This window comes from Leopardus geoffroyi, chromosome C1 (assembly GCF_018350155.1).
Source record: "Leopardus geoffroyi isolate Oge1 chromosome C1, O.geoffroyi_Oge1_pat1.0, whole genome shotgun sequence".
In the NCBI taxonomy this organism is placed as follows: Eukaryota; Metazoa; Chordata; class Mammalia; order Carnivora; family Felidae; genus Leopardus; species Leopardus geoffroyi.
Window position 1 is genome coordinate 172,994,823 of NC_059328.1, and position 22,503 is coordinate 173,017,325.

A 22,503-nucleotide genomic window follows, 5' to 3' on the forward strand; every position below is an offset into this window, starting at 1 on the left:
TTGGGCCACACGGGGAAAAGCGGTTCCACTGCTGGAAGGACATTTGGTAGAGACTGTTGAAGCCACCTGGTCCCAGAAGACCCTGGAAGGCAGCCACATTCGCTGGTACTGGGGCAAGGTTGTTGAGGGTGAAGCCTGGGGCCAGATGTGGCTTCTGATTTTCCATAATCCCTGAAACGCTGCTGCTACACTGTCTCGCGAACTTTTTCTGGGGCGGGCTGGCACCTGGCCGCAGTCTCAGGGCACCGGCAGCAGCAGGGTCCAGCAAGCATTCCTGGGTGCAGCCGACATTCGGCCATTGCTCATTCGGCCACTGCTCAGTGAGACCCTCCCACAGAGGAGCAGAACGGGTCAAAGCCGCAGCCCTTCAAAACAGCCGGGAAAACAGCAGCATCTGAGACAACACTTGGGAGAGAGGTACTGCCTGGGGCCTGGCCACGGAGAGTGGGAAAGCGGGTAGTGGACGAGAGCTGAAGACGGAGGACCAGTGCTCAATTGCTGATCTGGGAGAACAGACTGGATGGCTGGATGGTGCCATTTTTCACGGCTCCCGCGGTGCATGCGCACCTACAAGCTCGGCAACAATCCACCCCAGTAGGCTAGCAGCGCCATCTAGTGGAGAGCAGAGCCATTACACTGAGCCCTGCACAACTGGGCCAATTTCGCTCTTCAAGAACACAAACCTCACCGCCGGCTTAATTTATGGACTATAAAGAACTACATGGACTGACCTCTAGGGGTAAACGAAGCAATTTCAGTCCTACTTCAATCTGTTAGCAGGTTCATCTATTCAATTTTGTTTTCTCTTTTTCTTTTTTCTCTTTTACAATTCTTTTCTTTTTCTTGAATAAAAAAGAGAAAAAACTCATTTTTATATTCAATTTTTGTTAAAAATATGTCTTTAATGTTTATTACTATATTTTGTACTTTTGTGTATTTTTTTTCAAATTCTACTTAACTTCCATCATTTTATTTTAGTCTACTTCCGTTTACTCACCTTTTCAAATTTTCAAACAATTTCCTTTTTTTTTCTTTTTTTCTCTTTTTCATTTCTTTTCTTTTCCTTGAATGCCAAGAGAAAAACTTCATTTTTACATTCAATTTCTTTTAAAAATATTTTTATTTAATTTTTATTACTATATTTTTTGTTTTATGTAATTTTTTTTCAAATTATACCTTACTCCCATCATTTTATTTCAGTCTACTACATTGTATTCACTTTTTCAAATTCTCAAACGATTTCTTTTTTGTTTTTTCTTTTTTTTCTTTTTTAATCTTTTTTCTTGTTTTTGTTTCTTTTCTTTTTCTTAAATACAGAAAATGAAAAAAATTCATATTTCCTTTTTAATTTTTATTAAAAATATTTTTCTTTAATTTTTTTCTACTATATTCTATACTTTTGTGTATTTTAGTCTACTTTAGTGTATGCATTTCTTCAAATTCTTGAACGATTTCCTTTTTTTCTCTCCCCCCTTTTTTAAAATTTTTTTTCTGTTTTTTTCTTGTTTGTTTGTTTCTCTAATCTGTCAAACCACTTTCTACACCCAGACCAAAACACACCTAGGATCTAGCATCACCTATTCGATTTGTGTGTGTGTGTGTGTGTGTGTGTGTGTTTAATTTTTAATTTTAGTATTTTTTTAATTTTAAGTTTTTTAATTTCAATTTTTCTACCTCATTAATTCCTTTTCTTCCTTCAAAATGACAAAACGAAGGAATGCACCCCAAAAGAAAGAGCACAAAGAAACGACAGCCAAGGATTTAACCAACACAGACACAAGCAAGATGTCTGAACCAGAATTTAGAATCACGATAATAAGAATACAACTGGAATCTAAAATAGATTAGAATTCCTTTCTGCAGAGATAAAAGAAGTAAAAAATAGCCAGAATGAAATTAAAAATGCTATAACTGAGATGCAATCATGGATGGATGCAGCAGCAGCAAGGATGGACAAGGCAGAACAGAGAATCAGCGATATAGAGGACAAACTTATAGAGATAAACGAAGCAGAAAAAAAAGAGGGAGATTAAGGCAAAAGAGCACTATTTAAGAATTAGAGAAATCAGTGACTCATTAAAAAGGAACAAAATCAGAATCATAGGGGTCCCAGAAGAGGAAGAGAGACAAATAGGGGTAGAAGCATTATGTAAGCAAATCATAGCGGAAAACTTTCCTAACCTGGGGAAAGACACAGACATCAAAATCCAGGAAGCACAGAGGACTCCCATTAGATTCAACAAGGCATCAACAAGGCATATCATAGTCAAATTCACAAAATACTCAGGCAAGGAGAGAATCACGAAAGCAACAAGGGAAAAAAAAGTCCCTAACCTACAAGGGAAGAAGATCAGGTTTGCAGCAAACCTATCCACAGAAACTTGGCAGGCCAGAAAGGAATGGCAGGATATATTCAGTGTGCTGAATCAGAAAAATATGCAGCCAAGAATTCTTTATCCAACAAGGCTGTCATTCAAAATAGAATGAGAGACAAAAAGTTTCCCAGACAAACAAAAATGAAAGGAGTTTGTGACCACAAACCAGGTTTACAAACCAGGGAGTTTGTAAACCAGCCCTGAAAGAAATTTTAAGGGGCACTCTCTGTAGGGAGAAAAGATGAAAAAATATATAAATACATACATACATACATACATACATACATACCAGAAGCAACAAAAGATTAGAAAGGACCAGAGAACACCACCAGAAACTCCAACTCACAAGCATCATAATGGCAATAAATTCATATCTTTCAGTACTCACTGTAAACGTCAATGGAGTCAAAGCTCCAATCAAAAGACACAGGGTAACAGAATGGATAAGAAAATAAGATCTATCTATATGCTGTTTACAAGAGACACACTTTAGACCTAAAGACACCTTCAGATTGAAAATCAAGGGATGGAGAATCGTCCATCATGCTAATGGTCAACAAAAGAAAGCTGGAGTAGCCATACTTATGTCAAACAATCTAGACTTAAAATAAAGACTGTATTGGGGCACCCGGGTGGTTCAGTCAGTTAAGCATCTGACTTTAGCTCAGGTCATGATATCATGGTTCGTGGGTTCAAGCCCCGCATTAGGCTCTGTGCTGACAGCTCAGAGCCTGGAGCCTGTTTCAGATTCTGTATCTCCCTCTCTCTCTGCCCCTCCCCCACTCACACTCTGTCTCCATCTCAAAAATAAATAAACATTAAACAATATTTTTTAAATAAAGACTATCAAGAGATGTAGAAGGGCATTATATCATAATCGAGGGGTCTAGAGACCAAGAAGACCTAACAATTGTAAACATTTATGCGCCAAAAGTGGAGCACCCAAATATATAAATCAATTAATCACAAACATGAAGAAATTCATTGATGGTAATACCATAAAAGTAGGAGACTGCAACATCCGACTCACAACAATGTACAGATCATCTAATCAAAAAATCAACAAGGAAACAATGGCTTTGAATGACACATTGTACCAGATGGACTTAACAGATATATTCAGAACATTTCATCCCAAAGCAGCAGAATATGCATTCTTCTCCACTGCACATGGAACGTTCTCCAGAATAGACCATATACTGGGACACAAATCAGCCCTAAGTAAGTACAAAAAGATCAAGATCATATCGTGCATATTTTCAGACCACATCGCTATGAAACTCAAAATCAACCACAAGAAAAAATTTGGAAAGGTAACAAATACTTGGAGACTGAAGAACATCCTACTAAAGAATGAATGGGTTAACCAAGCAGTTAGAGAGGAAATTAAAAAGTATATGGAAGCCAATGAAAATGATAACACCACAACCCAAAACCTTTGGGATGCAGCAAAGGCGGTCATAAGAGGAAAGTATATAGCAATCCAGGACTTCTTAAAGAAGGAAGAAAGATCTCAGATACACAACCTAACCTTACTCCTTAAGGAGCTGGAAAAAGAACAGCAAATAAAACCCCAAGCCAGCAGAAGACAGGAAATAATAAAGATTAGAGCAGAAATTAATGCTATTGAAACCAAAAAATCTGTAGAACAGATCAATGAAACCAGATGCTGGTTCTTTGAAAGAATTAACAAAATTGATAAACCACTAGCCAGTTTGACCAAAAAGAAAAAGTAAAGGACCCAAATAAATAAAATCAAGAATGAAAGAGGAGAGATCACAACCAACACAGCAGAAATAAAAACAATACTAAGAGAATATTATGAGCAATTATATGCCAATAAAATGGGTAATCTGGAAGAAATGGACAAATTCCTAGAAACATATACACTACCAAAGTTGAAACAGGAAGAAACAGAAAATTTGAACAGACCCATAACCAGTAAGGAAATTGAATTAGTATAAAAAATCTGCCAAAAAACAAGAGTCCAGGGCCAGATTGCTTTCCAGGGGAATTCTACCAAACATTTAAGGAAGAGTTAACACCTATTCTCTTGAAACTGTTCCATAAATAGAAATGGAAGGAAAACTTCCAAACTCTTTGTATGAAGCCAGCATTACCCTGATTCCAAAACCAGACAGAGAGCCCACAGAATAGGAGAACTATAGACCCATTTCCCTGATGAACATGGATGCAAAAATCCCCAACCAGATATTAGCCAACCGGCTCCAACAATACATTAAAAAAAATTATTCACCACAACCAAGTGAGATTTATACCTGGGAAGCAAGGCTGGTTCAATATCTGCAAAACAATTAATGTGATTCATCACATCAATAAAAGAAAGAACAAGAACCATATGATCCTCTCAATAGACGCAGAGAAAGCATTTGACAAAATACAGCATCCTTTCTTGATAAAAACCCTCAAGAAAGTAGGGATAGAAGGATCACACTTCAAGATGATAAAAGCCATATACAAGCGACCCAATGCTAATATCATCCTCAATGGGGAAAACTGAGAGCTTTCCCCGTAAGGTCAGGAACAAGACAAGGATGTCCACTCTCCCCACTGTTATTCAACATAGTATTGGAAGTCTTAGCCTCTACAATCAGACAACACAAAGAAATAAAAGGCATCCAAATCGGCCAGGAGGAGGTCAAACTTTCACTCTTCGCAGATGACATGATACTCTATATCGAAAACCCTAAAGATTCCACCAAAAAACTGCTAGAACTGATTCATGAATTCAAAAAGTTGCAGGATATAAAATCAATGCATAGAAATCGGTTGCATTCCTATAAATCAACAATGAAGCGATAGAAAGAGAAATCAAGGAATCGATCCCATTTAAAGTTGCACCAAAAACCATAAAATACCTAGGAATAAATCTAACCAAAGAGGTGAAAAATCTATACCCTGAAAACTATAGAAATCTTATGAAATAAATTGAAGAAGACACAAAGAAATGGAAAAATATTCCATGCTCTTGGATAGGAAGAACAAATATTGTTAAAATATTGATATGAACCAAAGCAATCTACATATTCAATGCAATCCCTATGAAAGTAACACCAGCATTCTTCACAGAGCTAGAACAAATAATCCTAAAATTTGTATGGAACCAGAAAAGACCCCGAATAGCCAAAGCAATCTTGAAAAAGAAAACCAAAGCAGGAGGCATCACAATCCCAGAATTCAAGCCATACTACAAAGCTTTAATCATCAGGATAGTATGATACTGGCACAAGAACAGACACTCAGATCAATGGAATAGAATAGAAAACCCAGAAATTGACCCACAAACGTATGGGCAACTAATCTTTGACAAAGCAGGAAAGAATATCCAATGGAATAAAGACAGTTTCTTCAGCAAGTGGTGCTGGGAAAACTGGACAGCGACATACAGAAGAATGAACCTGGACCACTTTCTTACACCATACACAAAAATAAACTCAAAGTGGATGAAAGACTTCAACGTAAGACAGAAAGCCATCAAAATCTTCGACGTGAAAGCAGGCAAAAACCTCTTTGACTTGCCTGCAGCAATTTCTTACTCAACACATCTCCAGAGGCAAGGGAAACAAAAGCAAAAATGAACTACTGGGACCTCATCAAAATAAAAAGCTTCTGCACAGCGAAGGAAACAATCAGCAAAACTAAAAGGCAACTGACAGAATGGGAGAAGATATTTGCAAATGACATATCAGATAAAGGGTTAGTATCCAAAATCTACAAAGAACTTATCAAACTCAACACCCAAAAAACAAATAATCCAGTGAAGAAATGGGCAAAAGACACGAATAGACACTTCTCCAAAGAAGACATCCAGATGGCCAACCGACACATGAAAAAATGCTCAACATCACTCATCATCAGGGAAATACAAATCAAAACCACAATGAGATACCATCTCACACCTGTCAGAATGGCTAACATTAACAACGCAGGCAACAACAGATGTTGGTGAGGATGCAGAGAAAGAGGATCTCTTTTGCATTGTTGGTGGGAATGCAAGCTGGTGCAGCCACTCTGGAAAACAGTATGGAGGTTCCTGACAAAACTAAAAATAGAACTACCCTACGACCCAGCAAGTGCACTACTAGGCATTTATCCATGGGATATAGGTGTGCTGTTTCGAAGGGACATATGCATCCCCATGTTTATAGCAGCACTATCAACAATGGCCAAAGTATGGAAAGAGCCCAAATGTCCATCAATGGATGAATGGATCAAAAAAATGTGGTATAAATACATAATGGAGTATTACTCGGCAATCAAAAAGAATGAAATTTTGCCATTTGCAACTACGTGGATGGAACTGGAGGGTATTATGCTAAGTGAAATGAGTCAGTCAGAGAAAGAAAAATCATATGACTTCACTCATTTGAGGACTTTAAGAGACAAAACAGATGAACATAAGGGAAGGGAAACAAAAACAATATAAAAACAGGGAAGGGGACAAAACAAAAGAGATTCATAAATATGGACAACAAACAGGGTTTCTGGAGGGTTTGTGGGAGGGGGGATGGGCTAAATGGGTAGGAGGCATTAAGGAATCTTCTCCTGAAATCATTGCTTCACTATATACTAACTAATTTGGATGTATATTTTAAAAAATAAAAAATAAAGTTATATTATATTATAATAAATAAATAAATAAAGGATAGGCTGATGATAAGCAGTTTACAAAGAAATTGAACCAAATAATTCAGAAACAAAAATAGATTTCAGTGGGTTGGGGTGTAAAGGATGATAAATTTAGACAATTCATTCAGGAAGTTTGGCTATGAAATATGAAAGATATAGAGTGGTAAAAACACAAAAGTCTTGAAAAATAATCTTTTAAACTTAAGCTTTTTCATATACTTATTTAGTTACAGCCTCCCCAAAATTATATGAAGTAGGTATTTTTATGTTCCTTTTACAGCCAAGGAGCAGAGTCATTAAAATATTAGGTGACTTGCTTGAGTTGACAGAGTTGATTTTCTGGAAAAGCCGTTTGTAGATCTGTACTCAATTATTTTACAAATATGTATTAATGGTTTAGTAAGTTCCAGAGTGTATGTCTAAGTGCTTTTACAATTGAACATTCCAATACTTATAAAATTGGAACCAATCACTGAAAGGTTAAACAGTTTTGAACTGTGCTAAATTTATTTAAATAAACATGATGTAAATGACAGTGATAGAAAAGTAAAATTTATATAGCAAAATCAGTGGGGAGTAAAATGTTACACTGATTTTTTATTTAGAAATATGTTAAATTAATTTGAAATGAGATATTTAGTCTTAAGCAGAGGCTCTGTGACTATCTTTTAAATATCTGTTGGTTAGAGATTCCAGGAAGATGGCGGCGTAGGAGGACGCTGGGCTCACCGCGCGTCCTGCTGATCAATTAGATTCCACCTACACCTGCCTAAATAACCCAGAAAACCGCCAGAGGATTAGCAGAACGGAGTCGCCGGAGCCAAGCGCAGACGAGAGGCCCACAGAAGAGGGTAGGAAGGGCGGCGGGGCGGTGCGCGCTCCACGGACTGGCGGGAGGGAGCCGGGGCGGAGGGGCGGCTCGCCGGCCAAGCAGAGCCCCCGAGTCTGGCCTGCAAAAGCAGAGGGACCTGACGGACTGTGTTCCGACAGCAAGCGCGACTTAGCGTCTGGGAGGTCATAAGTTAACAGCTCTGCTCAGAAAGCGGGAAGGCTGGAGGACAAAGGGAGGGAGAGCTGCTGAGCCCCCGGACGACAGAGCTCAGTTTGGTGGGGAACAAAGGCGCTCGCCAGCGCCATCTTCCCCGCCCATCCCCCAGCCAAAATCCCAAAGAGAACCAGTTCCTGCCAGGGAACTTCCTCGCTCCGCGCAAACACCCAACTCTGTGCTTCTGCTGAGCCAAACCTCCGGCAGCGGATCTGACTCCCTCCCGCTGCCACAGGGCCCCTCCTGAAGTGGATCACCTAAGGAGAAGCGACCTAAGCCTGCCCCTCCTGCCCCTGTGCACCTTGCCTACCCGCCCCAGCTAATACGCCAGATCCCCAGCATCACAAGCCTGGCAGTGTGCAAGTAGCCCAAACGGGCCACACCCCACAGTGAATCCCGCCCCTAGGAGAGGGGAAGAGAAGGCACACACCAGTCGGACTGTGGCCCCAGCGGTGGGCCGGGGGCAGACATCAGGTCGGAGTGCGGCCCCGCCCACCAACTCCAGTTATACACCACAGCACAGGGGAAGTGCCCTGCAGGTCCTCACCACGCCAGGGACTATCCAAAATGACCAAGCGGAAGAATTCCCCTCAGAAGAATCTCCAGGAAATAACAACAGCCAATGAGCTGATCAAAAAGGATTTAAATAATATAACAGAAAGTGAATTTAGAATAATAGTCATAAAATTAATCGCCGGGCTTGAAAACAGTATACAGGACAGCAGAGAATCCCTTGCTACAGAGATCAAGGGACTAAGGAACAGTCATGAGGAGCTGAAAAACGCTTTAAATGAAATGCAAAACAAAATGGAGACCACCACAGCTCGGATTGAAGAGGCAGAGGAGAGAATAGGTGAACTAGAAGATAAAGTTATGGAAAAAGAGGAAGCTGAGAGAAAGAGAGATAAAAAAATCCAGGAGTATGAGGGGAAAATTAGAGAACTAAGTGATACACTAAAAAGAAATAATATACGCATAATTGGTATCCCAGAGGAGGAAGAGAGAGGGAAAGGTGCTGAAGGGGTACTTGAAGAAATAATAGCTGAGAACTTCCCTGAACTGGGGAAGGAAAAAGCCATTGAAATCCAAGAGGCACAGAGAACTCCCTTCAGACGGAACCTGAATCGATCTTCTGCACGACATATCATAGTGAAACTGGCAAAATACAAGGATAAAGAGAAAATTCTGAAAGCAGCAAGGGGTAAACGTGCCCTCACATATAAAGGGAGACCTATAAGACTCGTGACTGATCTCTCTTTTGAAACTTGGCAGGCCAGAAAGAATTGGCACGAGATTTTCAGTGTGCTAGACAGAAAAAATATGCAGCCGAGAATCCTTTATCCAGCAAGTCTGTCATTTAGAATAGAAGGAGAGATAAAGGTCTTCCCAAACAAACAAAAACTGAAGGAATTTGTCACCACTAAACCAGCCCTACAAGAGATCCTAAGGGGGACCCTGTGAGACAAAATACCAGAGACATCACTACAAGCATAAAACATACAGACATCACAATGACTCTAAACCCATATCTTTCTATAATAACACTGAATGTAAATGGATTAAATGCGCCAACCAAAAGACATAGGGTATCAGAATGGATAAAAAAACAAGACCCATCTATTTGCTGTCTACAAGAGACTCATTTTAGACCTGAGGACACCTTTAGATTGAGAGTGAGGGGATGGAGAACTATTTATCATGCTACTGGAAGCCAAAAGAAAGCTGGAGTAGCCATACTTATATCAGACAAACTAGACTTTAAATTAAAAGCTGTAACAAGAGATGAAGAAGGACATTATATAATAGTTACAGGGTCTATCCATCAGGAAGAGCTAACAATTATAAATGTCTATGCACCGAATACCGGAGCCCCCAAATATATAAAACAACTACTCATAAACATAAGCAACCTTATTGATAAGAATGTGGTAATTGCAGGGGACTTTAACACCCCACTTACAGAAATGGATAGATCATCTAGACACACGGTCAATAAAGAAACAAGGGCCCTGAATGAGACATTGGATCAGATGGACTTGACAGATATATTTAGAACTCTGCATCCCAAAGCAACAGAATATACCTTCTTCTCGAGTGCACATGGAACATTCTCCAAGATAGATCATATACTGGGTCACAAAACAGCCCTCCATAAGTTTACCAGAATTGAAATTATACCATGCATACTTTCAGACCACAATGCTATGAAGCTTGAAATCAACCACAGAAAAAAGTCTGGAAAACCTCCAAAAACATGGAGGTTAAAGAACACCCTACTAACGAATGAGTGGGTCAACCAGGCAATTAGAGAAGAAATAAAAAAATATATGGAAACAAACGAAAATGAAAATACAACAATCCAAACGCTTTGGGACGCAGCGAAGGCAGTCCTGAGAGGAAAATACATTGCAATCCAGGCCTATCTCAAGAAACAAGAAAAATCCCAAATACAAAATCTAACAGCACACCTAAAGGAAATGGAAGCAGAACAGCAAAGGCAGCCTAAACCCAGCAGAAGAAGAGAAATAATAAAGATCAGAGCAGAAATAAACAATATAGAGTCTAAAAAAACTGTAGAGCAGATCAACGAAACCAAGAGTTGGTTTTTTGAAAAAATAAACAAAATTGACAAACCTCTAGCCAGGCTTCTCAAAAAGAAAAGGGAGATGACCCAAATAGATAAAATCATGAATGAAAATGGAATTATTACAACCAATCCCTCAGAGATACAAACAATTATCAGGGAATACTATGAAAAATTATATGCCAACAAACTGGACAACCTGGAAGAAATGGACAAATTCCTGAACACCCACACTCTTCCAAAACTCAACCAGGAGGAAATAGAAAGCTTGAACAGACCCATAACCAGCGAAGAAATTGAATCGGTTATTAAAAATCTCCCAACAAATAAGAGTCCAGGACCAGATGGCTTCCCAGGGGAGTTCTACCAGACGTTTAAAGCAGAGATAATACCTATCCTTCTCAAGCTATTCCAAGAAATAGAAAGGGAAGGAAAACTTCCAGACTCATTCTATGAAGCCAGTATTACTTTGATTCCTAAACCAGATAGAGACCCAGTAAAAAAAGAGAACTACCGGCCAATATCCCTGATGAATACGGATGCAAAAATTCTCAATAAGATACTAGCAAATCGAATTCAACGGCATATAAAAAGAATTATTCACCATGATCAAGTGGGATTCATTCCTGGGATGCAGGGCTGGTTCAACATTCGCAAATCAATCAACGTGATACATCACATTAACAAAAAAAAAGAGAAGAACCATATGATCCTGTCAATCGATGCAGAAAAGGCCTTTGACAAAATCCAGCACCCTTTCTTAATAAAAACCCTTGAGAAAGTCGGGATAGAAGGAACATACTTAAAGATCATAAAAGCCATTTATGAAAAGCCCACAGCTAACATCATCCTCAACGGGGAAAAACTGAGAGCTTTTTCCCTGAGATCAGGAACACGACAGGGATGCCCACTCTCACCGCTGTTGTTTAACATAGTGCTGGAAGTTCTAGCATCAGCAATCAGACAACAAAAGGAAATCAAAGGCATCCAAATTGGCAAAGATGAAGTCAAGCTTTCGCTCTTTGCAGATGACATGATATTATACATGGAAAATCCGATAGACTCCACCAAAAGTCTGCTAGAATTGATACATGAATTCAGCAAAGTTGCAGGATACAAAATCAATGTACAGAAATCAGTTGCATTCTTATACACTAACAATGAAGCAACAGAAAGACAAATAAAGAAACTGATCCCATTCACAATTGCACCAAGAAGCATAAAATACCTAGGAATAAATCTAACCAAAGATGTAAAGGATCTGTATGCTGAAAACTATAGAAAGCTTACGAAGGAAATTGAAGAAGATGTAAAGAAATGGAAAGACATTCCCTGCTCATGGATTGGAAAAATAAATATTGTCAAAATGTCAATACTACCCAAAGCTATCTACACATTCAATGCAATCCCAATCAAAATTGCACCAGCATTCTTCTCGAAACTAGAACAAGCAATCCTAAAATTCATATGGAACCACAAAAGGCCCCGAATAGCCAAAGGAATTTTGAAGAAGAAGACCAAAGCAGGAGGCATCACAATCCCAGACTTTAGCCTCTACTACAAAGCTGTCATCATCAAGACAGCATGGTATTGGCACAAAAACAGACACATAGACCAATGGAATAGAATAGAAACCCCAGAACTAGACCCACAAACGTATGGCCAACTCATCTTTGACAAAGCAGGAAAGAACATCCAATGGAAAAAAGACAGCCTCTTTAACAAATGGTGCTGGGAGAACTGGACAGCAACATGCAGAAGGTTGAAACTAGACCACTTTCTCACACCATTCACAAAAATAAACTCAAAATGGATAAAGGACCTGAATGTGAGACAGGAAACCATCAAAACCTTAGAGGAGAAAGCAGGAAAAGACCTCTCTGACCTCAGCCGTAGCAATCTCTTACTCGACACATCCCCAAAGGCAAGGGAATTAAAAGCAAAAGTGAATTACTGGGACCTTATGAAGATCAAAAGCTTCTGCACAGCAAAGGAAACAACCAACAAAACTAAAAGGCAACCAACGGAATGGGAAAAGATATTTGCAAATGACATATCGGACAAAGGGCTAGTATCCAGAATCTATAAAGAGCTCACCAAACTCCACACCCGAAAAACAAATAACCCAGTGAAGAAATGGGCAGAAAACATGAATAGACACTTCTCTAAAGAAGACATCCGGATGGCCAACAGGCACATGAAAAGATGTTCAGCGTCACTCCTTATCAGGGAAATACAAATCAAAACCACACTCAGGTATCACCTCACGCCAGTCAGAGTGGCCAAAATGAACAAATCAGGAGACTATAGATGCTGGCGAGGATGTGGAGAAACGGGAACCCTCTTGCACTGTTGGTGGGAATGCAAATTGGTGCAGCCGCTCTGGAAAGCAGTGTGGAGGTTCCTCAGAAAATTAAAAATAGACCTACCCTATGACCCAGCAATAGCACTGCTGGGAATTTATCCAAGGGATACAGGAGTACTGATGCATAGGGGCACTTGTACCCCAATGTTCATAGCAGCACTCTCAACAATAGCCAAATTATGGAAAGAGCCTAAATGTCCATCAACTGATGAATGGATAAAGAAATTGTGGTTTATATACACAATGGAATACTACGTGGCAATGAGAAAAAATGAAATATGGCCTTTTGTAGCAACGTGGATGGAACTGGAGAGTGTGATGCTAAGTGAAATAAGCCATACAGAGAAAGACAGATACCATATGGTTTCACTCTTATGTGGATCCTGAGAAACGTAACAGGAACCCATGGGGGAGGGGGAGGAAAAAAGGAAAAAAAAAAAAAAGAGGTTAGAGTGGGAGAGAGCCAAAGCATAAGAGACTGTTAAAAACTGAGAACAAACTGAGGGTTGATGGGGGGTGGGAGGGAGGAGAGGGTGGGTGATGGGTATTGAGGAGGGCACCTTTTGGGATGAGCACTGGGTGTTTTATGGAAACCAATTTGGACAATAAATTTCATATATTATAAAAAATAAAAAATATAAAAAAAATAAAATAAATAAAAAAAAAATAAATATCTGTTGGTTATATCTTTAATACAAGAAAGAGGAAACACTACATTATTTGAAAGACTTCTTCCAACTCACTTATTTGAATGTTATTTCTTTCTTCCTCTCTACTTTCATCTGAAAAAAAATTAGCAACTGTTATATATTAGAAATTATATTACATACCATGAATATAAAAATAGTTATTAATGAATAATCCCAGAGGTTATTAAATCTTGAAACTAGCAAATATTACCTAACGTATATAGATAAATTTTCAAAATTAGAGACTAATAACCCATGTAATTTACCCCACCATATTCTAGAATATGGTTATTATTTCCATAGGTGCTTAGAAAAGGAAATAATGACAGATTAGCACAAATTCACTACGAAGAAAACACAAATAATGCTGTATATTTAACATATGTTTCTACTCAACTGATACACTAAGTCAAACCCATGGATTTTCAAAATTGTTTTTAACAGTATCTTTTCAGACAAATTAATGGGAAAATACTTCAGAAAATAGTACAATCCAAACTGGTGAATTTTTGTTGCATGAGAAACATACATGGTGTGACAACCTAGGAGAAGTTTCCTCTACTACTTTCAGAAATGTTAAAATTAATGGGGCACTCGGCTGTCTCAGTCGGTAGAGCATATGACTCTTGATATCAGGGTCATGAGTTCAAGCCCCACATTGGGTATGGAGTCTAGTTAAAATTAACATTTTTAAAAATATTAAAATTAATAACTAAATGTCAATGAATTTAATAGAGGTAAATGGAAAGTTTTATGCTTAAATTTAAATACACACAACATTATACACAGATTATTGAATATAGATCTCAGCATTTGTTAACATGAGAAGAGATGATCTGGTTTGAAGTGATGACAAACTTAAGATAAAATTATGTGTCATTATGATAGAAAAGGTATATACTAAAGTGTCATCTAGCCTTCTGTAATGTTCAGCTGTTGTATCTTATCAGGAGGGTTATGTTCAGGGAGACAGCCTTGTTTAAAATTGGATATTGATCCATGGGAATGTATCACAATATAAACCAGGAAACAGGAGGACAGAGAATTCATCTGGTGATATATCTGAGGTGGTAAAATAAGAAGACTGTGGAGAAGGTATGAGTTATAATCTCCATGTGAAGGAACAGATAATATGTAGTACCTAGATTATTGATGTAGTTGATACTAATTTGGGACTTTTATTTCTGTTTTTTGTTTTTATTCCTCCATGACTCTTCTCTCACATTTGTACAAATTCAATGTTTCTCATTACTTTTAAAAAAAAGTATGTAGCAGGGCAGAAAGCACAGGTAGATCTCGCTGTTTCTAGCTTTTTTTTTTGAAAAATCCTGAATCCGTGGGTTACATTAGAGGGTCTATAAAAAAGATAAAAGAGAAGAGCAAAACAGTCTTGGAAAATTGCTTCCTTGTTCAGTGGTTTGGGGGAAATACAGGTGAGAGAGAGAAAAGTTTGTGAGTACTGGGGGCAATGAAGACCTGTGCCCCATTGGTTGGCATCATTTCTGGGCAGTGGAGAGATTCCAGAGAAGATCATTTCATGTGCGAGACATTTGACATGGGATGACCCAACCAATGCTGCAGTTCCCATTTCACCAGCAGGCTAGAGAAGCAATTTCTGATTAATTAATAATGGTGTCATTCTTTCACCCTCCCTTGTCCAAACATATACCTTGGCCTGGCATAAGATTCCAGAATCTTGAGATGATGTCAGAGGAAAAGGGTCAACTTAAGAATCATTTAGCTTAAATGTTTTCACACATTAGGCCAAATGGTGCTCAATGGTAAATATGAAACTACTCCAAGCAAAATTAAGGGTTACTTCTTGCACACCTAATTCAGGGATTGGGTCAATAAATGGAAATTAAGAGAAGCACATTTTGCTCACTAAAAGTGTTCTATGACATATAGATTCATTGGATACATTCTCTGTTTTATAGGAATAATCTTTCTTTTTTCTTCCTTCCTCCCTTTCTTCTTTCTTTCCTTTTTTCATTTCTTCTTTCTGTATTCCTTCCTTCCTTCCTCTTTCTTTCTCTCTCTCTTTCTTTCTTTCTTTCTTTCTTTCTTTCTTTCTTTCTTTCTCTTTCTTTTCTATGGAAGGCTAAAAGAGAAATGAATTATCACTTGTTAGGAATGTTGTTTCATTCATGAAATTGAAATGGTGACATCTGGGGTTCCCTTTATTCTTACTTTCTATGATGTTAATTTTATTATAACTTAGTTCTCATTGTATCATTCCCTTCTAATTGTCTCTGAAATTTACAAAAGCCAATCAATAAAACAAATAACAAAAAAGTATTGTTGCTGTTTTCTAATATGTGTGAAACCCAACTGGAAAAGCTTGTGACTTTTCCAAAACATGACTGGACAAACATCCTATAAGTAAATATTATTGTGTTCTATGAAAGAATGAGAATTTAACAACTAGAGGCATTGAAGTATCAGGATAGCATACCTAATTTTATTCAAAAGGGCAACAAATATTCCATTTCTCTTCCCTGTTTGGATAAATAATTTAAATTTGAAAAATCAGTGGTTTATTGACCATTCTACATGATCTTTTTAGACTGGTTATAACATTTTCAAACATCTCAGATTGGATAAATATTGCAAATAAAGCATAATAAGTATTAATTTTATTTTATTTTTATTTTTCCCAGCCTTTATTAATTTATTTTATATTAATTTCAGTATATTTAACATGAGATATTTTTTATAAAGTGGTTATATATGAGTACATTCTCTAAAGAATCAAGAAGTCCATATTGTCATATTTCTGTATATATATATTGCCATAGAATTAAATATTTTATGTATAGAGGGAAATGCAGTAAAACAAATGTGCATAATTTGCATTGTCTCACTTCTCAAAATTAATTTTTCCAGACTTCCTTTTCATCCATTCATAATCTGAGTTAAGATTCCTGCTTTTAAGGGGCACCTGGTGGCTCAGTCAATTAAGCATACAAGTGCAGCTCGGGTCATGATATGATGGTTCATGAGTTCGAGCCCCTCATTGGGCTCTATGCTGACAGCTCAGAACCTGAAGCCCACTTTGGATTCTACACCTTTCTCTCTCTCTCTCTCTCTCTCTGCTCCCCCCCCCCCCCCGACACACTCTCTCTCAAAAATAAAAACACTAGGGGCGCCTGAGTGGCTCAGTCGGTTGAGCGTCCGGCTTCGGCTCAGGTCACGATCTCGCGGTCCGTGAGTTCGAGCCCCGCGTCGGCCTCTGGGCTGATGGCCCAGAGCCTGGAGCCTGTTTCCGATTCTGTGTCTCCCTCTCTCTCTGCCCCTCCCCCGTTCATGCTCTGTCTCTCTCTGTCCCAAAAATAAATAAACGTTGAAAAAAAAATTAAAAAAAAAAAATTACATTTGCTATTTTGTTAACTACATTATAAAAACATAAATGAAAACATAATGATAAAAATGTCTTCATATACCATTTAGAAGTAACAAATAAAATTTTGTCAGAATTGTATCCCATGTCTTTATTTATAACAAATAAAAGATAGAATTAAATCCTAATCCTCAATCATACTTTCCCCCTGTCTTACACAGAGGCAATCATTTTATGAATGATATATATTATGTTTTGAGTAATTTTTCTTTGAATTTAATTTTGTCTGTGTTTTTAAATATAAATAATATTCTGCAATATTTTTTGTTTGTTTTTCCTGACCTGGGTGTGTACCAAAACAAAACAAAACCACAAAGCCTTCCAAGAACTATGTTTTTTAAATGAATAACAACCAAGTTTATTGTCTTTGGAAACTGTAATAACATAAAAGTGAGACTTTTGAAGCAAACTTACTCTTTCATATCTATTTCCCAGAGTTTAAAAAGAGTATATCATATAACAGGTATGATTGAGTGTAGACCTAGATCAAATTAACACATTTGATTAAAAATCTAATAAAGAGTGCTTCTGTGTAGACTGGTCCTGCTGTTCCCAACAAGATATTGATTTCTTATTTCTTGCTTTTATTTATAGTCCACTTGGGGCTGACTACTAAAGCAGTTTATAAAGAAAAAAAAAACTGAGAAAAGATTTTAAAAGTCTTTTGTAAGAAGGGTAAGTGACAGCTAGCCTGGTCCCAGGAAGAGGGTGGTACATTATGGAATAGACACAATGTTAAGAAAATAATAGAAAATCAGATAATCATGACACTAACCTGGAATGATTGGAGCAGCCAGACACTGAAAAATGAACCAAGAAAGAAAAGGAAAGGAAAGGAACAGAAAGGAAATTAAAAGAAAAGAGTGAATAGCAAGTTGTGCCTAGGCCATAACATTAGTCATCTTTTGAATATTGAATGCAATCTGTCTTTTCAGCCATTGTAACATGTTTTTCTAACCCTTTCTATTTTTAATTTGCCATATATTGTAAGGGGGTAAAACTGAATTTAATTCTGCCAAGTTTCTCTGCAATTCAGTATCTATGGAAATCACAGTAAGAGTTCACCAAATATTCCAGTATCTGTTCTTGATTTCCCACACTGCATTTCAGTGAGGCTGAGCATGTGGTTAGTTCTGATTAGTGACCTGAAATCTAAAACCTTCCAAAGTGATTCAGGAGAAGTCCACTTGTAGTTCTTCAGCTCCCTTCTCCTGCTACAAATATTAAGGAAGCCATATTTCCAATATGAAAATGTAAGGTGTATTGACATCTTCAAAATGGGTGAGCCTATGTCACCTGGATCCCTAAGTGACTATATGTAACAAAAACCCTGCCAACCATAAAAAGGAATTCAACCTTTGATGTTAATAAGTCAAAATGAGGGTTTATTATTATTATTTTTTGTATTATCTAGCCTACCCTGAATAGTATCACACCTGTCCTAATCATACCTTCTCTTTAGCATAATTTCATAAATATTTATCTTTTCATTTATCCTACTCTAATTCCATATCCCACCATTTAAGTTATCCTTCTTTATCAAAGGCCATTGATTACTTCCTAGTTGTCTTCTCTGTTCTTTGAACCACTGATTACCCTTCTAGAAATCGTTTCTTTTTTATATCCGTAATGTTGTAATTCCTAGTTCTTCCTGACACATCAGAAATTTATTGAGTGCTGCAAACACTTTAAAGCCTCTTTGGGACTTCACAGTAAAGTGGGAGAAATAGACATGTATGAAGATATAATTGGTTTTCAACCTGAAATATTACTTTTGGGTTGCCTGGGTGGCTCAGTCAGTTGAATGTCTGAATCTTGATTTTTGCTCAGATCATGATCTCATGGTTTGTGGGTTCAAGCCTCTGTCGGGCTCCATGAAGACAGTGAAGAGCCTCTTTGGTATTCTTTCTCCCCCACCCCCACCCCGCTCTCTGCCCCTCTCCTGATCATGCTCACTCTCTCTCTGTCTCTGTTTCTCTCTCAAAATAAATAAACTTCAAAAAAAGAAAAAGAAATATTATTTCCTTTGGGTTACATTACTGTGAAAGAAAAATTGTCAACATTGACTTGAATACGATGGTAACAAACCTGACAGATTTACATGTGTGTTCCTCCCCTCAAACTCACACAAGCTCATGAAAAAGACTACATTCTAAATTTAGATTTGTTCTACATTTTGTGTACTCTACAAATTATTGTTTTATGTCAAGATGTTAATGACTTGGTTTGGAATATGATACTGACTTTCATATGTGAGCCTTATTTACAAATTAATAAGGAGTTGATTTTGTAAGCATGGAAATTCTAAGCACTTCACAATGCAAAAGGGCAGGTAACTACACATAGCATATATGTCTACACAAAGAGATCAGCATTTCACAAAGAGAACAGACTGAGGGAAGGGGCTTAGTGCTTAGATAAGTTTTAAGCATATTTCGTTTATAGTACCAAGTGACTTGCCTGTGAAGTTCAATATGGGTATACTTCCATCTTTGCTCAATGCAATTCCTAGGGATTTTGTATATTAGAAAACATGATTTTGGTCAAGCCCAAAATAACTGAAAAAAAAATAGAGGTATAACCTGTGATTAATTAGCACACAAGTGGTAATAATGTTTTTTGTTTTTTTTTTTCCTGTACAGCACTTACTCTGTATTACTTCTAAATACCTTATGGATGGGTTGTCTGGGGGACTCGGTTAAGCATCCGACTTCGGCTCAGGTCATGATCTTGCAGTTTGTGAGTTTGACCCCCTGGCTTTGTGCTGACAGCTCAGAGCCTGGAGCCTGCTTTGGATTCTGTGTCTCCCTCTCTCCCTGTCCCTTCCCTGCTCACACTCTGTCTCTCTCTCTCTCAAAAGTGCATAAACATTGAAAAAAATTTAAATGACTTATGGGTGTTAATTCATTTAAACGAAAGGTTGTGAGAAAATTATCCAGATGTGGTTATTAGGTAAGAAATGAGGTACAACTCTTGCATAATTCAGGGAACACTAACACTTAGGGAAAAGGAAAAAGACTCAATAAAATTGTGACTGAAAAAGAGAAGCCAAAGAGGTTTGGCATAGAGCTTAGGAAAGAGAATATTGTGGGAGAATGTGGTTAACATAATCACTTCATTCCAGGAAGTCAAACAGAATAAGCACTGAAGTTTGTACCTTGTAGTTACTATAAGGAGCTATTGATTGGTGACTTTATAAAGCTGAGTAGGGCAGTAAGAGCTAAAGCCATAGTGTATGAGTTTCAAAAAAAAAAAAAAAATAGAAAGGAAGGAAGACAGTGAGTTCATAATCTTTCAAGAAAGGTAGCTAAGAAACACCAGGCAGAGATAGGCTTATGCATGTGTTTGGGGAAGAGAAATGGGATGTTGTTTCTTTTTGTACTGAAGATGACTGGTTCTTAGTGATCTTTATAATAGTGTTGGATGTGAAGCAGAAGAGATAGGGCAGAGGAATACATAAGCAAGAGTGAGGCAAATGAGAGAAAGTCTCCTGAAGTCACTTTATATTTTCCTATTTTTTACCCCCTTATATATGCTTATTGAAATTTTTAGTCTTCAGTCTTAACCCTCCCCAGAGAATTCACTGAGCCCAGTGCTTAACAATCACTACTCTGAGGCTGATCCTAAAACCCACATCTCCAACTCTAATCTCTCTACTTTAAGTTTCAAGCCTGGATCTCTTAATTGCCTGCTGGGCATTTCTATTTCAAATGCAACACATCTAAAAGCTTGCTCTTCACTCTTCTGAAAAATCATTTCTGCCTCCTGATTTCGTTCTGTAACTCGTAGCCTGACACCTCTACTTCAACTATTCCCTCTTACTCATTCTCTTGTATTCAAACACTGTGTCTATCTTTAAATAACTGTGCAGTCTTCGATTAATCACTAAACCTCACAGATCTGTTTTTTTTTCTTATCTGTTTGGATTACATGACCTTTAAGTTCCCTCCCCAAACTAATTTTGCCTCATTCCAGAAGCTGACATAAATATAAAACTCACTTGAAACATTGCAATAAACAGTGTCTAATTTCACGGGTCTACTTTATAAATGTAAAAAAAAAAAAAAAGGTAATTAAACTGACAACTGCTTTCTCCCCACGGGAACTTAGAAGGGAATTTTCATTTCCTTTTTCGTTTAGTTCTTATGAATTAGTCATGTATGGTACATATGTATTATTTTTGATATTTGATATTACTAACATACAAATGTAAAGATTTTTGACCAAAAAAAAAAAAATCACTGATAATTTAACTGTGTTAGGTCAGAGAATACTCAGCAAATCATGCACAGAGAGTTCCCTCAAGGATGCATTTCCTTCTGAATTAATTCATTTGATAATGTATCCAAAAAGCAATTAAATAGCGATATGTTGCAAATATGAAGTTAGTGGAGAGTATGACTAAAAATGCCTCAAGGCAATTTTCATGTAATTAAGGAAAGACAATATGTCTCAGTATGTTGATAATGGGGTAAAGGTGTGACCTAGACTTTCCAATTCATTGTAAAGACCTACTGGTCAACTTATGGTAGACCTAGGAGAACTCAGTTGCCCTCTGTTCTCATTAAATTATATAAACAAAGTAGTTAACGTGTTTTATGTTATAAGTGGGCACGTTTAACCCATACATATGAGTATACGAACATACACTAACCTAAAATCACCAAACTGGAGGAAAGGCATCGATAATCCTAAATAATAAAAATATGACTCACAGGTCCTCCATTATGGCATTTAGCTAATGTTTACTATAAGCCAGCTTTAACAGCAATAAGTGATTCTAAATAGGGCTTGAGTCAACTCTATGATTTACTTTACCGTTTAGGTCATTTAATATAAAAACTCACTTGTTCGCCTAATCCTTCAATGAACACGAACAGCAGTGTGGTAGGGTCCCCTCCCTAAGGAAAAACAAAACAAAACAAACAAAGAAGCAAGCCTCGAAACAACCTGGCTATACATGCACGTGACATCCCTCACGACCTTGTACCATGAGACCACTGAATCAGACTGCATGTTTGTGTGTGCTACCATATATGGGAGAGAAATGAATAGAAAATGTGTAAAAAACTAAGCCACATACAAACCCAACTGATTAGTGCCGGCACCAATAAAGTTGCTTCCTGAAAGGAACACCCTCGGTGTCACACCTCTCTGTGTGAGAATCCTGATACGGCAGGGCAGAATCGTATTAATTTCTATAATCTCAAAATATATTTTATTAAATTAGATTGAACTGTGAATTACCAATGTCCAACCATTTTTTTAAATTCATAAAAACAGCTAATTTATATACTTCGGTCTAATAGCAGATACCTTAAATCCCCATTGGTTAGGGGCATCTGAGTGACTCAGTCAGTGGAGCTTCTGACTTCACCTGAGGTCATAATCTCAT